The 11,901-nt window shown below is 43.6% G+C and overlaps 1 long non-coding RNA gene across 1 annotated transcript; it reads right to left on the bottom strand.

Moving 5' to 3' along the window:
• Window positions 1-2,086: 2,086 nt before the first annotated feature.
• LOC116462413 (uncharacterized) lies at window positions 2,087-11,579 on the bottom strand. Its single transcript, XR_004246344.1, has 5 exons — window positions 11,486-11,579; window positions 5,776-5,879; window positions 3,966-4,099; window positions 2,245-2,303; window positions 2,087-2,142 (listed from the first exon to the last, which is right to left on the bottom strand). It is a non-coding gene; the product is annotated as an uncharacterized LOC116462413 (long non-coding RNA).
• Window positions 11,580-11,901: the final 322 nt, after the last annotated feature.

The raw sequence follows: 11,901 nt of genomic DNA, 5'->3' as shown, positions 1-11,901 counted from the left end.
CTTTGGTGGGGTCTACAGACTCTTAGGAGCATAGCATGTAGAAGAAGTAGCTGGTTTCTAAGGCTCAGTTGGAATCAGGAAGAAGGTGGTCGTTGATGGGCTGGCCCCTATGGAGATGTCTTTCTTCAGTGAGCACCTGCCCAATTCCCTTCCTCATTCCCTTCACACACCTGGCTTTGTGGTCACCTTTCCCTGCATGTTGGTCCAGCTTGTCCTGTCTTTCCAGCATTCGAATATGAAGAGCAGGGATAAGTGAAGGGTTGAGTTCATGGCTTTGTGGGCTTTCTTTACAGTCTCTCCATAAATGAATCCATTCAGAGAGTTCTGGCAACACCGTGAGCAGCCTTTGAAGTTCCCTTGCTCAAAAAGTCTAATCACTGTCTCACTACGTCTATGCACTTATGCACTAGGTTATGTAGGGGAAAAGGGCTTAATGACACACATGAGACCTCTTCTTCATACCGGGTCTTTGATTAGCATATTTAATCCTCACAGCAACACTATGAAAGGAGGGCTTTACAATCCGCAGTTAACAGTAAGGCAATTGGATTTTGGAGAAGTAAAGTGACATGTCCTAGGTCACACAGCTGGTAAAGGAAAGATGCATGACTAGAACCTAGGTATATATGATTCCTGACCTTGTGCCCTGGCTACCGTGCCAGCCTGGGAAATTATGGGGCTTTGAGATGAAAATAATTGACCAGACAGTCAGCCAAAAGAACATGTGGGTAGATGTCACAGCTGTCATGACCAGTGACCTCTGGTGAATAGCATTATACAAATGTAGAAATGGTTTTCTCTGAGGCTGAGATGAGTCAAGGTCTGGAGAAACAGTCTTGATCTACAGTGGTCAGTTACCTGTGCTGGGTACTACTGAGGACAGCTGCCCAGGAATGGATGCACTGGGTGGTGCAAAATCCGGGGATGCAGGACACCAGGGGAATCCACCTTTCAGAGCCTGCCCTTTCACAAAGGGGTGGCCACGTGCTCCCAGCCCGCTTACCAGGCTGTGTCATGCTGAAGCATAAGCAGCTCCGGGAATGCCCCATTGTGTCTGTCTCCACTGGGCCTTGGCACAAACTGGTGTTCCTTGCTGGAGGACGCCTCTCTGCCTGGCTGATTCTCATTCACCCAAGACGAAGGCTGGAGATATTTAGTATCTCCTTTGATTGGTAACTGGTTCTAGAACCTGTGATTGAGGAACAGGTAGGGGAAGGGGTAGAGATTCACTGCTTTCCTGAGAGTTCTATAAATCCTGAGTAACTTGGGATCTGATGTAGGCGGCAAACATTTTTGAGACTCAGAGTTGGGAGATGAAAGTATGGAAGTAGCTGGGGCAGCTGGTGGCTTAGGTGGCTCCACTGGAGGGGATTGTATATTATCATGTGTTTTAAGAATAAGACGAAGTTTTGAATTGTACCTTAAAGATACAAATCTCAATCTCTACTTCTCTTGCTATTGATTTGAATTTAAAAAAATAGGATGTTGGGTTTTGGTCAGAGGATTGAGGCGGCATAGGGAAACATTTTGAGATAATACTTCTCTGTGGGCCAGAGGTCCTCCATGAAACTTTTGTAGAGGTTCCCATAGTGCTGTGGGTAAGTAGACTCTGAGGTCAGAAGACCTGGGCTGGAATCCCTGCTTCTCTACTCACCAGTCATAAGTCCTTGGACCAGATACTTAGCTGTTCTGGACCTCAGTGACCTCTTCTCTAAAATGGGCATATTGATGCCTACCTCGTGGGATCATTACAGGAAAGAAGAGAAGGCATGTTAAATGCTTAGCTTAGTGCCTGGCATTCGGTAATCCTGATCATTAAATGTCAACTTTTGTTATTTTTTATACTTTTAAAAGCTCAGGTTTTGGCATCAGCACAGATACGTGTTTCAAAAAAGCATTGTCATTTGCCTGACAATGGAAGGGCAAATTAATTAACCACTCTGAGCCTCAGTCTTTCTCCTTACAAAATAATAACAGCAACAATGAGGAGGACAAAAACCACATAACGCGTCAGGCTCTTGTAAATTTCAATGAAAGGCAAGGCCTGTGAAGTGATTAGAAAACTGGTAAACATTCAATACATAACTTGTGTTATTTTTTCTTGTTCTCTTGGTCTTACTGGTGAAGGGCCATTGTCTGCTTCTGTGAAAGTACAGAGAGTCCAGTAAATCTTTACAAAATATGCAAGCTTGACTGGTCTGTGTTCTCAACACTGTCTGAAGAACCTGGCTGAGTCCTACTCACCTAAGACAAAGGCTGGAGATGTTTGGTATCTTCTTTTAATTGGTAACTGGTTCCGGAACCTGTGATTGAGTAATAGGTAGAGAAAGGGGGAGAGATTCACTGCTTTCCTGAGAGTCCTATAAATCCTGAGTAACTTGGGATCTGATGTGGGATGCCGAGAGGAGGTGGCAAGCATCGTTGAGACTCAGAGTTGGGAGGTGGAAGTATGGAAACAGCTGGGGCTTTTGGGGGCTTAGATAGCTTTGTCAGAGGGTACTGTGAGACCTGGGCCCTGAGGGGTTATGATGGCAGCAACCAAGACAACATCTGTAAAATACAGAGCATGATCCATTTGCAGCAGGCACCTCAGCAGGGTACAGGGGAGCTGGGAGCAAGATCATGGTTCTGAGTGCACAAAAGGGAAGGCTGGTTAGTGGAAGTTCTGCCCATCTTCCTGCTATTTCCCAGATATTCCAGGACCAAGAGTCACTTTTACTTTTATTTATTTATGTATGTATGTATTTATTTTGAAGCAGAATCTCGCTCTGTTGCCCAGGCTGGAGTGCAGTGGCGCAATGTAGGCTCACTAAAACCTCTGCCTCCCGAGTTCAAGTGATTCTTCTGCCTCAGCTACCAGAGTAGAGTAGCTGGGATTACAGGTGTGCACCTCCACACCCAGCTAATTTTTGTAGTTTTAGTAGAGAAGGGGTTTCATCATGTTGGCCAGGCTGGTCTCGAACTCCTGACCTCTGGTGATCTGCCCGCCTTGGCCTCCCAAAGTAGTGTGAGATTACAGGCATGAGTCACTATGCTCAGCCAAGAGTCACTTTGAAAGGAAAGAAAAATCCTACTGGAGTAATGGAGAGTCTCATCAGGAAGAACAGAGCTTCAGTATAAATATAGACTGAGTTTCTTTTGAGTTCCCTGACATCTGTTTATGGGTGAGGGCACATGGTGGGGTGAGGTTTATTTTATCTTTACGGGGCATGGACCCAACAGGCCTGCTCCAATGCAATTATTTTTGAAATACCCTTGAGGATTTGATATTTACAGCTCAACGTGTGAATTGAGCCAAGGGTATTGATAAGACTGTGTGTGTATGTGTGTTGTGTAAACTAAGTTGTTTTCAATTCCTGCTCCCTCGAGCCTCTCTTTTCTTGGCAGGAGCCCTTGGAGGCCACTTGGCAGATGGCAGCTGGCCCATAGCTGCAAAGATCTGTCAGTCATGAGGCACCTCAGGGCTAGCATGTTTCACCAGGGCCCTTCTACCGTCTCTGGGTGATTGGGTCCCGGAAGCTCCAGAGAAAAATTTAAAAATAAAAAACAGACTCAGGCATACGCTAGGTTCTTTATCTGAAATGTTTTCAGAAGCTGCTTAGGTGGCTTCTAGCTCAGATGTGAATAACAGTGATAATAATTGTTAGAGGACTGTGATTTTTCCCCCTTCCATAACAGTGCCACCCCAAAATAGCAGGAAGTTCAATTACCTTGGAACTGAGTTTATTAGAGCCAAATGCATGCATTAAGGTCTGTCCCACGTGAGTCTGGGAAGAATGGAAGGAAAGCCAAATTGAAACCTGCTAGGTTCAAAGGAGTAGAGCAGAACATTTCATAAACAAAACAAAATCTCACAGAATGGTATGCTCATAAGAGGGAACTGAAATCTCCAGAGGGCAGTGACTTTATAACAACAATGGTGATGATTTACTTGTTTGTTCACTCAATACACATTCATTGAATACCTGCTTTGTGCCAGGCTCTTTTCTTGGCACTGGGATTACAAGCATGTCCTGAACTTCAAGTTCTATCAGGAGAGACAGTCTTTGAACATGATTTCACTCATACAAGTAATTAAAAGGCAAAATCCATCAGTGCTCTGAGATTGACTAAGGGAAGCAAGTCTAGGCAGGAGGTTGAAGGAAATGACAGTGAAGATGAAGTTTGAAAGATAAGTATCAGCCCTGTGGGTGGGTTGGGGAGATGGGGCTAAAGGAACATTCCAGGCAGAGGAAAGAGCATGTGGAAAGACCTTGCAATGGAAAGAATCTGGCTCACAGAGGAGACAGATATGTGTGGTTGAAGCAAGAGGGAAGACAAAGATCCTAGAGTGAAGCTGGAGGGGGAGAAGGAGACAATCAGGCTGCCCCTGAGGGGCATGTTGTAGATTTTTGAACTTGATTTTACAAGCAAAGAAAAGGTATGAAATGAGTGGGTGAAGTGGTTCATGCCTATAATCCCAACACTTTGGAATGCTGAAGTGGGAGGACTGCTTGAAGCCAAGACTTGAATTCCAAGCCTGGGCAACATAGTGAGACTCCCATCTCTACAAAAATATTTTAAAAAAAATAGCTGGGCATGGTGGTGCACACCTCTTTCCAGCTACTTGGGAGGCTGACTTGGAATGATCACTTGAGCCCAGGAGGCCGAGGCTGCAGTGAGCCATGATTACCCCACTGCACTCCAGCCTGGGTGACAAAATAATACTCTGTCTCAAAAAAAAAAAAAAAAAAGCATGAAAGATCTTTTAAAAATGGAGAATTAAACAAAGGGGGTAATAGTGGAAGTTAGGAAACAACAGTAATGGTCCTGGTGACGTGGGAGACAATCTCTTGAGCTGAGGGGGTGATGCACAGAAGTAGACATGCTCAAGAAATATATTTAAAAATTTGTATAAATGTATGGGGTACCAGTGTAATTTTGTTATATGCCTAGATTATGTAGTGGTGAAGTCAGGGCTTTGAGAGTATCCAGAAACATTTATAAGGTAAAATCCATAGGAATTTGTGAGTGAGAGAGTGTTCTGGAACAAGAGAAAGGGAGTGTCGGACGTAATTGCCAGGTTTATTGTGATATGATGATGGAAGTCATGGTGTCATTTCCTAAGACAGAAGATACAAGAAGGGAGGGGGCAGATTTGGAAGGGGAGGGCAAGAGTCCAGCTTTTGTCAGATTGAGTTTGAGGCTTCTGAGAGACACCCAGATGTAGATTCCAGGAGAGGAGTTTTTTCTAAAACATGGAGAAGTCATGTTCAAAATATCTTGACTGAAAATGCCAGTGAGATCTTATCAAAATATAGCATTTTAGAGGGAATTGTTGACATCATCTGAAGGAAAGCACAGAGTGCTAAGGAAAGGTACCAGGGTTGGGGGTGGAGGAAAGATGGATTGAGGGAAACTGAGAGGGAGCACCCAGAGAAGTAAGAGAAAATCAAGAAATGAGTGTCATGGAAGCCAAGAGTAAAGTGTGGTAAAAATAGCAATAGCAGTGATAGTCATAGTAATAGTAGAAATAATAGTAATAATGGCATTAGTAGCAGTATTAGAATAGCAGTAGTAGTAGAAGAGGAGCAAGAAGAAACAGTGGTCGTAGGAGTAACAGCAGCAATAGTAGTTGTAGACATAGTGGTAGTCATAACAGCAACAGCAGTAGTGGTAGCAGTAACAGCATCAGCAGCAGCAGAAGTAATAGTGGAAGTAGTAGTAACAATGGCAGTAATAATGTCAGTAGCTGCAGCAGCAGCAGGGGTAGGAGTAGTAAATGCTCGGAGTTACCTGTTTGGTGTTCTTTGGAATATAGCAGTCTGTGTTTTTGTTTTGAGCAGATTGAGGCACATGACCACTTCATGCAACAGGAAGTGTAAGTTGCATTGTTCCCACTTGACAGATGAGGAAATGAAGAAATAGAAATGTTAGGTAGTCTTACTGAGAGAGAAGCTAGTTAGCAACAGGACTGGAGATAGAATTCTGGTCTTCTTGAGTCCTCATTAAATATCATGTTCACCATTTAGATTTACGGCGTAGCATTTCAGAAGTTCCATGTTGTTTCCTACTGGAATGTAACTTCTGCAGGGCAGGACTTTTGTCTGTTCTGTCCACTGAGGGATCCTCAGTGCTTTGAGTGGTGCCTGGTGCATAGGAGGACTCACACATTATAGGGACTCACAATGAACTAATGTTGGAGAATGAATGAATGAATGAATGAATGAATGAGTGAATGAAAGAAAGAACAAATCTTCCTCCCTAACTTGGGTATAACTTCAGGAATGTTTTATTGTTTTAATGGGTCTCACAACCCTGCCCAACCTTTCTCTTCCTATGCCTGCTAACTGTATGTTGCAAATCTGTTTGGAAATATTTAAAAAAATTAATCTAATAAAATAAAAAGATCTTGGCATTTTTCATATGTTCATATCATTAAAAGTCCACATCACAAGTTCCTGCTTTCAGAATCAGTATTCAAGAAGTAATTTAAATCTAGCTTCCTCCCCTTCCCTGATCATTCACATTCATTTGTATTAAAGGTCAATGTGGAAGTAACTTTTTTTCCTAGACCAGTCTGCTTGGAGAGAAGAGCTTTGAAATCATGCTGTGCCAAGGAGGGGCCAGCTATAGCTCCATGAATGATTCACTATGCTCTTTAGGAATATAGTATTCTGCATCCCCTCCTGTATTTATGAATGTTTAGGTATAGCAAAAAGGCAGGATCATGTAATAAAAAGAGAACAGACTTGAGAGTCAGACAGACGTGAGTTGAAAACTCCATGTTCAGACCTTGGACAAGTCATCTTCTCTGGGTCTCAATTTCCCTAATCTTTTTTTTTTTTTGAGACGGAGTCTCGCTGTGTTGCCAAAGCTGGAGTGCAGTGGTGCAATCTCAGCTCACTGTGAGCTCCGCCTCCTGGGTTCATGCCATTCTCCTGCCTCAGCCTCCCGAGTAGCTGGGATTACAGGTGCCCACCACCACGCCCGGCTAATTTTTTGTATTTTTAGTAGAGACGGGGTTTCACTGTGTTAGCCAGGATGGTCTTGATCTCCTGACCTCGTGATCCACCCACCTTGGCCTCCCAAAGTGCTGGGATTACAGGACTGAGCCACCGAGCCTGGCCAATTTCCCTAATCTTTAAGCAGAGGCGGTAACTAGTACCCACATCTCAGGCATGTGGCTGGATTTACATAGGATAACTTAAAACCTCAAAGCTCAAATGCCAGGAGTATATTAGGTAATTAAGTGTATGTAAGTTTCCTTTCTCCATAGCTTGTAGAACCATTTACATAATGGAGGTGAAGCACCTTAGCAAGCTGTGCAGTGTTGTGTCTTGTGGGGAGGTGCCTCTCTGTTTTTCTTCTCCTGCTGCTGCTTTACAAAATTCTGGGTTCCAGCCATGTGGAACTATACATTAGACTCCCAAATGCATTATGTTCCCCACATTCCATCTGAGTGTCACATTCCCTCCATTGTTTAAGAGCCAGCTTAAGTGCATTCCTTCAATAATCTTCCTCTATATAGCATTCCCCCCTCCATCACGTTGGTTCCACTTTCTTCTTTGAGTTCTCCACTAAAACCACACACCACCTTCATTATTCCTTATCACTTAATAACACATATATTTGCTTATATTCCTTCCTCTCCAACAAGAGTGAGTTCACCCAGGACAGGAACTTTGATTTATCCGGGATCTCCAGTGGTTAGCATATAATTGGAATTCTAGAATTATGTCTTGAGTCAATAAATGTGATTATTATTACTATTATTATCATAATAAGAATTTTCTCTAAACTCAAGAAAAAAGAAAGCAATATCTCAGTCAAATCAATATAAAAGAAGCCTGAGTGTTATCATAAAATCCTTTGGAGAGTAGACCAGTCTTTGACCATATCCTAAGAACAATGGCGTTAAATGTAGCTATTACTTTGCCTTCTTCAGTTAAAATTACTTATTCTCTCCTAAACAATTTTGCCTATCCATGTTCTCTCTATAGACACCCAACATTCTTAAGTGAACCAATAGGGTTTATATGGACCCCTATGGTCAACAAAATAGTCACACAGAGATACTTTTTTTTTTTTTAAATCATAGGTTGACTGCAAAACCTAGTAAGGTGGATAATTCCACATCATGACTTTATGCCCAGTGCACTCAGAGAAATTAATCATTCCATCTTGGTCCAGCACAGGTCTGGCTTTCATGTCCATCATTTCAGTAGAAGCACTCCCACCAAGCCAGCAATGCCTTCCTTGTTGAAAAGAGCATGGGTACTGTCATTCTCCTTTTTTTTTTTTTAAATTATTTCAGTAGTTTTTGGGGAACAGGTGGTTTTTGGTTATATGGAAAAGTTCTTTAGTGGTGATTTCTGAGATTTTGGTTCACCTCTCACCCAAGCAGTGTACACGATATCCAGTGTGTAGTCTTTTATTCCCCACCCCACTCCCTGCCTTCCCCCTGAGTCCCCAAAGTCCATCATACCATTCTTATGCCTTTGCATCCTCATAGTTTAGCTCTCACTTATGAGAACATATGATACTTGATTTTCCATTCCTGAATTGCTTCACTTAGAATAACAATCTCCAACTTCATCCAAGTTACTGCAAGTGCCATTATTTTGTTTATTTTTATGGTTGAGTAGTATTCCATGGTGTATATATACCACATTTTTTTTTATCCATTCGTTGGTTGATGTGCATTTAGGTTGGTTCCATATTTTTGCAGTTGCAAATTGTGCTGCTATAAACATGCGTGTGCAAGTGTCTTTTTTCATATGACTTATTTTCTTTTGGGTAGATACCCAGTAATGGGATTGCTGGATTAAATGATAGTCCTTCCTCTTTGCAGAATTTTCCAGATTTGACCATTCTTTCCTTCCTGAAAAACTCCCCATCATCTTGACTTCTCTATAGCAGTAAATCAGGGTGGTTGAGGCCATTTGATATGGAGTCAGAAAGTCTGAGAGCAACGCCTTGCACCCCTTCTACTGAGTGTACAATCCTGAGCAAATTACTCCAGCAGTTTAAGCCTCAGTTTCTCCAACTGTAAGGAGAAGACAGGAGTTATACCCACTTCAAAGAATATAAAAATAATCTTTGCAAGTCTCATTGCATAGTGACCAGCACAAAGGGCATTCCGTGAAAGTTAGTGCCATTATCAGCACATTCTCCTGGTGTTTCACTGACAGGCTTATGTGAAGCCTGTTTTCCTGGCTTCCACTCTTCTGCTCTTTACTTAAAAACTGTTTCTTGGCCAGGTGTGGTGACTCTTGCCTGTAATCTTAGCACTTTGAGAGGCGGAGGTGGGAGGATTGCTTGAGAACAGGAGTTCGAGCCCAGCCTAGGCAACATAGAGAGGCCTCATCTCTACTAAAAATCACAGAAATTAGCCAGGTGTGGTGGCATGCACCTGTGGTGCCAGCTACGCAGGAGGCTAAGGTGGGAGGATTGCTTGAGCCTGGGAGGTCAAGGCTGCAGTAAGCCACAATTGTGCCACTGCACTCCAGCCTGGGTGACAGAGCAAGACCTTTTCTCAAAAAACACAAAAGACTGTGTTTCTCCAGGGCTCTTTCATGGGCCCTCTTTCGTTTTTGAGCTATGCATTCTGACTAGGAAGACTCTGTAGCCTCAGGTATTATTTCTGAGCTGGAGATTTTCCTCCTTTTGTACCTCCAGCCTCAATTTTTCTTCTGAGTGCCACACTCAAATGATGCCGTATCTCCTCTGGGATATCTCCCAGGGAACTCAGACTCACTCTGCCTCAGGTTGAGTGCACAGCCTTCTCCTGAAATGCAAACTTCGTTTGGCGTCAACTATCTCATGATCCATTAGGTGCTCAAGCCAGAGTCTTCCTCACCGTCTGAGCCAGTTATTCATCGTGTCCTGCTGTTTTAAACTATCCACTTCATCTGTTCCCACCGCATCCACATCCTTCTGGTTGAAATGTCTCCAATAGCCTCCTAATTGGTCTCCCTGCTGCCATGTTTGCTCACCCCCACTTCATCACCCAGCAGGAGTCATGCTTTCACAGTGATGGTCAGACCATGCAACTCCCCTGCCTAAACCACTGCAATAACTTCCCCTTATTCTGAGAATAAAATCTCAATTCCTTCCTTTGGTACAGTGGATGTTGTGGTGTGCTGCCCTGACCTTCCTACAAGACTAAGGCATTTATTTCCCCAGCGGCTGGGAGTGTAGATGAAGCCGTCCCTGTGAACTTTATAAAAATAATCAGGGAAGAAAGGAAAGGGAGAAACATAATAGATGAAGTTTGCAGCACACTCAGCTTTAATCATGAGGTCAATTTGCCCTCTGACCTGCTTCCTCATAGTTTGGTGCTTATTGTCCTGGAATCATGTAGACCTTGTTACAAGATTATAGTTCTCCTTAACTACTCTACAGGTAACAACTTGAACATTATAAAATGTTATGTTTTCCCTTTGAGATATTCTTTCAGGTCCTACATACCAGTGAAACTACTGTTGTCAGCTGGTCTGGAGGACCCCATGAGAAGCTGATTCACCATGGAATGCAGTTGCCATGTCCTGATGATTCCCTTCTATTTGCCCCAACCAATCTATGACTCCAAATTTCCAGCCCCTCAGCCTCCATAATCCCCTTAAAACCTCCAGCCCAGAATTCCTTGGGGAGATGGATTTGAGAGTCTCCTCCCATCTCCTTGCTTGGCACCCTGTGATCATTAAACTCTTTCTCTGCTGCAAACCCTGCTGCCTCAGTGCATTGGTCTGTTACTATGCAGCAGGCATATATACCTGTTGGTCCATTGACTGCTGATAACTCATAGCTGAGTGCCTCCCTAGAAAGAGTGTTGTCCCATCCAAGGTCATGTCTCTTCGTTCTATGCAACAACTGGTCAGGGTTAAGGCACACAAGCCTGCCTCCCTTGCTTCAATTTGGAACATCTTTGAGGGGCCATCCCAGCTCCAGTGCCCCCACAGAAGATCATCTGCAGCTTCTATTGTCACTGCAGTTTTCCTTACTTCCTCCCTTTGTCCAGCTTGCTTCCTTCCCATCCTTATATCTGTTGTTCTCAAAACCACTCCCCAGCAAAATCCCTGCATGTGAATCTCTGCTCAGAATCTTTTTTCCCTGGGAGACTGACCCACAACTTAAGTCTTACAAGGTTCTCCATGACCTGGCTCCAGCTCAATGCCCAGCACAAAGTGGATGCTCAGTGAGCACCTTGGATTGATTGGCTGGTTGGCTGGTTGCTTGGTTGGTTGGGGTAAAATGCATAGAACATGAGAAGTCAGGTGAAGAATATCTCTTTCACATGCTCAGCACTGGGCATTTGTTCAGGGGGCTTCAGGGGCATAATCAGAGGACATCCAGGATAGCAAATGGGCAACGCAGACCCCAGGCAGCTGCTGGTATCAGTAGTGAAGGGTATCTGTAATCCAGGTAGCACAGGGGAGAGCAGAAAGGCCCTGCCAGTGACCTACTTTTATCGTTAATGCTTTTCTATTAGCAGAGCATTTACCTCTGAATCGATTTTCGTGTATTCTCTCTCTGCCAGACCAGGAACAAAAAGAAAAGGCAAAATTTCCCAGTGTCTTTCCTCTTGCAACTGATGTAGCTGTGGCTGAATTTCACCTTTTTAAATGACTTCCTGTGGAAACAGCAAGGGAAGATTTCTGGCAGGATTTACTATGCAATTTGATTCTAACCTGATCCCGTCAAGCAAAGAGAAATGGTAAAAAGCAAACAGAACCCCAAGCTTTGCTCACAAGCTGGGGGCCTGCTATGCTGTGCCTTGTCTCCAGGCCTTTGAGTGTACTATAAAGTTCACCTATATTACCCACGCCTGCTTTATCGTTGTGCATAGCTCCTGCTTGTGCTTTGAGATTCATCTCAGACATGACCTTGTATAGGATGTTTTCCCCAACTCTCCTCTTC

The sequence above is a fragment of the Hylobates moloch genome, unplaced genomic scaffold, assembly GCF_009828535.3.
Source record: "Hylobates moloch isolate HMO894 unplaced genomic scaffold, HMol_V3 SCAFFOLD_23, whole genome shotgun sequence".
Classification (NCBI taxonomy): domain Eukaryota; kingdom Metazoa; phylum Chordata; class Mammalia; order Primates; family Hylobatidae; genus Hylobates; species Hylobates moloch.
Note: the sequence above shows the minus strand (reverse complement) of the source record. Positions and strands in the feature narration are given on the sequence as shown.